Source organism: Ixodes scapularis, unplaced genomic scaffold, assembly GCF_016920785.2.
Source record: "Ixodes scapularis isolate PalLabHiFi unplaced genomic scaffold, ASM1692078v2 PGA_scaffold5__190_contigs__length_132052651, whole genome shotgun sequence".
NCBI lineage: Eukaryota > Metazoa > Arthropoda > Arachnida > Ixodida > Ixodidae > Ixodes > Ixodes scapularis.
This window is the reverse complement of record NW_024609880.1, coordinates 91,888,454-91,894,212: the sequence shown is the minus strand read 5'-3', so window position 1 is coordinate 91,894,212 and position 5,759 is coordinate 91,888,454. Positions and strand designations below refer to the sequence as shown.

The window sequence follows — 5,759 nt, the reverse complement described above, 5'->3', positions numbered from 1 at the left end:
CAAAAGAAACAAACGAAACCGATTGCCATCCACAGTAGCCCTGGCACATAGGAACCATATACCAACGGACGGAACAACGAAGTCGATTGGCCGCGGCGTCATATGAAATTTAGTTGAGAGGCATTTGCTGCCGAATTCTGATCCTGGCACCGACTGTAGGATTTGTTTTTAAATGTCACTGAAGATAAATCACATGAAGTTGATTGATTATATGTTTAAACGTTATGCCATTCTCTTCGTAATTGTCTTGACTTTAAAAGCATGTACGGATTAGTACATTATTTGTGCGCATTTATTTCGGTTGAAAAACCAAATAAGAAACCAAACCCGACCAAAGAGGACAATCGGCAAACCTTGACTTCGGAAAACTGAGCAGCTTTGTTAGAACGGTGATAGAACAAAGGCTTGTCGAAAGGACTACGCAGAAGGGACCTAGTTGTGAGCCCGGGAATTACGCAACAGTTGTATGGCTATCCGGTATGACGGTTCGCCATTCAGCCATTTTCCGTCCGCGTCGGTGGTATAGTGGTTAGCATAGCTGCCTTCCAAGCAGTTGACCCGGGTTCGATTCCCGGCCGACGCAACTTTTTCTTTCTTCATTTTTTGCTATTGCGTTTTGGAACTTATGGCCATGTGCTCTCCGCACCTAACCTCCCGTCTGTATACTTCGGGAACAAACACTCTGTATATTAATATCGTTTTTTTTTTGTTTTTTTTTTTTTGCGTTATTTTGTGCATTTCAAGCAGATAATTTAGCAACGGCACATCGTAGCCCATGTGGGAGATATTTTTGCTCAAAACGAGATGTACTTTGTGTTGCGCTGAAAGGACTTGAGATTAGAGTTAAATAGCTAAGTCCAGCGCACCGAAAAGAAAGAAAAAAAAAGAATCATGAACTAGAGAGTGAAAATGAAAGGTTAAGACAGTTCAGACTCGCCGGTCAAGGAATAATGTTGCATCTGAACATATAGTGAGAATACGCATAGCGTTGCTGACAATTTCAAATTGAACGTAGATAATGTTGTAGGTCTGTGTAAGATTTTTGTTTTTTAGTAGGTTACTTATTATTCTTTCGAATTCTGAGTTCTCGCAGACAAGCATTAAGGCCACGGTCCCACTGAATGTGGCAGTTTAGGTACTTTTTGGCAGGTCATGACTCATCTCCTTTTAAATACTGTTTTGTGGGATTGATGTCATTCGAAAGGCAATGCAATCCTCTTTCATTTGACATTATGTATGTGTTGGTTTTTACTGTTCGTGCGCATTTGTAGCGTTGCGAATATGATGGAGCGGACCCTCACTTGCTCCGCTAGTTCATGTTTTACGAACGATCCATTAAAGGTAACACGGTTCCAATATAGCAGTTTTGTTAAGATGATGTCGGAGCAGAATGTAACGATACACTTTTTTGGTATTTGCACTACTTTGTTTTTTTCACCCCTCCACCTATTGCCCTAAAATGGACATTTTACAGCACAAATATGTTTTTAATGACAAGCGCTAGGGCAATGAAATTAGCTACAGATGTAGTGCTTATAATTGGTAATATGCAGAAAAAATTTAATGTTGTGTAAAATTTTTTTGTTTAGACATTTTATATCAAACGCAGCACTTTTTTGTGCTTCGAGTCATGGTACTTCAAATGCCGCTGAGGAAATAATTAAACTATGATAAAATCTTTTATAACATTTAGAGCTACAATGGTTGCCCAAGAGGTGGACGATGGCTTTTTTTTTATTTTCAAAGTCATAACGCTCCAGGAGCCCTTCAAACTTACCTGTTTTTGACGCATATCTTTTTTGGACATCAAAGTGATTTATTGCATCTAATAACAATAACATTAATTGGTTGGAATAGATATACATTTCGATGTATTACATTTTCACAATGATCTTGCATTGGTTTCTTAATAGGTGTAGAGCTTAGCTAATTTTAAAAACAATTAAAAACTGTTTGGGTGTTTTGTTGCGCTACCTGGCGGATGGCAGACAAATTACTGATTTCTAATGTTCAAAAAATTTCCGAGGGCGGCGTTGGCGTCTGTATCATCATCAGTCTCCGTGTCTTTTTACCTTCACATTTAAAAAATATATTGAGAGATTTACTATCGATAAATGAATGGTTTCAGTACTGGGTCAGGTTAGTAAATCTAAGACAAATAATTACACAAGCATAGCGTGATATAATGTGTTCATTATTCGATATGGTTGAAATCAATAAACAGTAAAGACGAAGAGGAAAAGAATACACCCGAGTTCACTTCATGCCTAGAGTCAATAAATGAGCTTTAAAGTATCGGCACTCCGTTACCCAAAATTGTTTTGGGCGCCGCCATTTTGGGTCTTGTTCAGAGCAAACGCAACTGCCGATCGTCATGATCCAAAAGTACGACTTCCTCAGCATTAGATGCGGTGCTAGGAAGCTGATGCACTATTGGAATTCTCTGTCGCGGGTTGCTTAAACATTTGTAAGGGACGGAAAAGCGCTTCCTGTGATTTTAGATAAAGCTTCAGATAACTGGCAACCATGATTTTAAGCCACAATATGGCCAAGTGTCGTTACTCTGAACCGTAGCTAATTTACTGGCACAAGCGGGAACAACGAGGAAGATTTAGGTGTCAAAAGGTAGTGGCTTGTGGAATCCACGGGGCTTACCTCATGGCCCTGTAGGGTGCAACGCACCCACAGATCCATTCTTCTCATGAAAATAAAAGAGATGGCTCGAGGCGCAGCACGCGCACGCGCCTCGGAGAGCGCGTGCAAGGGAATGCTCTGAAGCCGCCATCACAGGAAGACACGTCGTTCGCTTGTCTCGTTCTATGTCCTCACTTTAAATAACGTGGCAGGGCCTCACGGCCCCCCCCCCCCCCCCCACAGCCCCTACAGGTATTACAAGCCTCTTGAACAAGAGCATGAATAGAGTCATTAAATAAGCTACGCTTCAGAGTAGCGACACTTGGCCATATTGTGGCTTAAAATCATGGTTGCCAGTTATTTGAAGCTTTATCTGAAATTACAAGAAACGCTTTTCCGTCCTTCACTTTAAACAGTTTGCTACAAAGCAAAGCAACATTACATGAGCTTCCTAACACCGAATCTTATGCTGAGGATGCCACACTTTTGAATCATGACGATCGGCAGTTGCGCCTGCTCTGCACAAGCACCAAAATGGCGGCGTTCACAACACTGTCGGGGAAGAGAGTTCCGATACTCTAAGCGCAGCTCATTTATTGGCTCTAGTTCCTGCGAAACTCCTTTTTCCTGACTGAAACTGAAAGTAAATATGAATAATACACCATTATTATAGCTTATTTAGTTATAACCAACTACACATAATGAGAGAAGGAAGCGGCCGGGTAGGAGAAACGCGGGTTTCATGTGCGACCGTTCTAACCGTCTCAAAGGAGAGAACGCGCGAGCTTGCGCTGGTTTTAAAAAAAAGGCATCCAAAGAAAAGAGGCGGCACGCTGTGTTCTTTGTTATTATGCCTCTAATTGCAAATTGTTGTGTGTATGTTTATACAGCCGGAAGTTAGTCTGCCTTAGTAGGCGTCTGGTGTCTCAGCTGTAGATGAGCAATTTAGCCAGTGCGGTACATCCGCAAACCTGGGGTCTTTAACGTGCACCACGCAGTAGTGATACACGACCGCACGCCGGTACGATGCTCTTCCAGATCTAAACGGGCAGGGGCGGGGTGGGTTCTGCAGCGCGAGCTTTCGCTCCACGTGCTCCAAGCTGGTGTGCGCTAGACCATGCACTCGGCCACCGACCCCCCCTCCCCCCCCACCCCCTTGTGCGTCTAATTTATATACAGGTAGAAGTATTTGAAGATCGCCGATGGACGTTGATCGTCTCGAGGTAATGTAACGTAATAACATTATATAAATAATAAACTTGTTGAAGGACTGAACGACTCAATTTTTCAATTCTTTTATTGTAATATGGTGGTAGCCTATTGTACTTACTGTTGATGAAGAGCAATATGAGGTGGCGAGGTGATGATTAAATGATGAGGCTCTATAAGGACGACGACATTAGTGGGTGTCAAACCACAACGTACAGTGCCAGACTTGTTTCAAGTATCGTGTACCCAAAGACTTTACTCAGCCGCAACAGAATACGGTAGAATCAATGAGGATGCTGCTTTACAACTCTACGTGGAACAGGAAAACTGCACTGTGCAGAAGTGCGGCTTATTCGTTAATATGAGGGACGGATTTCTAACAGCATTCTCTGACTGACTACTTGGAACAAATGGCCTCGTTGACGTAAAGTGCCCCCGTTCCAAAAGATTCTTGAAGCATACTTAAACCGCAATGGAGTATGAGGCGAAAAATAAGAAAAAGGAGCTTGGTGTGAAAGGTCCAAATCACCACCATAGCTTCTACTATCAAATACAAGGGCAGTTACACAATACACAAAGAGAGTTTTGTGATTTAGTTATATTTACTCTCAAGGGCATTGATATCCAACGTATTCAAAGGGATGACACCTTCTGGTCAACCAACATAGAGCCTTTTCTACTCAGGTTTTACATGGAAGGCCCGACTTCCGCTGAAATTTCTCACGTAGACGAGTTGTCCGACCGAATAAACTGCCATTACTCCTGATCTGGGAAACTCTCGATCTTCGTTCGTAGGCCATAGTATCATGAGATCGAGTGGTGTGGCTCTTCGTCAGCCGAATATTGCTTCGGCGGGTGTTTTTACCATGTAAGATGAGACCGTCGCGTGCTGCTGAAACAAGAACCTGGCGATTCTTCATTGAACTGCTCCTTCTGTAAGCTTCAAAAGGGCTTTTTTTCGTTTCGCACATCATCTGTTCTGCTTGCCCGTTAGTTGCAGGATGCTATGGTGCACTAATGTGAAGCCTGATGCCGGTTATTTTTCTTTAAAAACTTGTTTATTTTATTTGAAGCAAGATTTGGCGCGTTTTCAGAGAAAAGTATTTTCGGTAGGGCAAAAGTAGGTAAAAGAGACCGTAGAACGTCAATGACGTGTTTGGACGTCGTGGCAGGCATCGTGTAAACTTCCAGCCACTTAGAGTATGCATCGACCATGACTCCGCAGATGTGGATACGTTTCGCCACCCACCGACTGAATAGTGGATCGTTTTCAGTTACTGTTCATGATGGCGTTGGACTCAAGGAAGACTTCGAGTCTTTCCAGAAAGTTAGCCCAGGTGCCAGGACTTTTGTCGAAAGCGGTAAGTGTTCGAAACGTCGACAACGTCGGTAGCCCCGTGTTGTGATTGACAGTGGACACTTACCATTCGCTGAGAAGAAACTTGATTGTTCGTCTGCCACGAGTCGTCCGATATCAGGTCTTCACCGCAACACCATCTCCCGACAAAACTGGTCTTCCTTGTCCGCATGTCCCATAGTTAGCAATCACGTCAACTTATAAATTCCCGAACGCTCATAACTTGCCGTCGCTAAACGCCGTTCATTTATAGCGTCCTCATTGCAAATAAACGTCTTCCTATTTATTCTGATGGTTTTCATCATATTACTTCTAAGCCGTACTTGCAACATTATGTGTGTCGGTACTTCCGAAAATATTGCAACGGCGTTTGTTTTCTTGGAAATATAATGTAATAACCTCTACCACATCTTCCGAACCCCGCGAAGCACAATATTTCGTGGTGTTATTTTAGTCGTCAATAAAATGGTGAGGTAAGTACCGTAAATCGCGAAGCAGTTTACTTGACGTCCGCTTCCACTGGTGTCTTGGAAGATTGAGTCTACTGAGCGTGCATTCC

General features: G+C 42.8%; 1 non-coding gene across 1 annotated transcript; it reads left to right on the top strand.

Moving 5' to 3' along the window:
* The first annotated feature begins 511 nt into the window (after positions 1-511).
* On the top strand, positions 512-583 carry Trnag-ucc. Its single transcript has one exon. It is a non-coding gene; the product is annotated as a tRNA-Gly (tRNA).
* Positions 584-5,759: the final 5,176 nt, after the last annotated feature.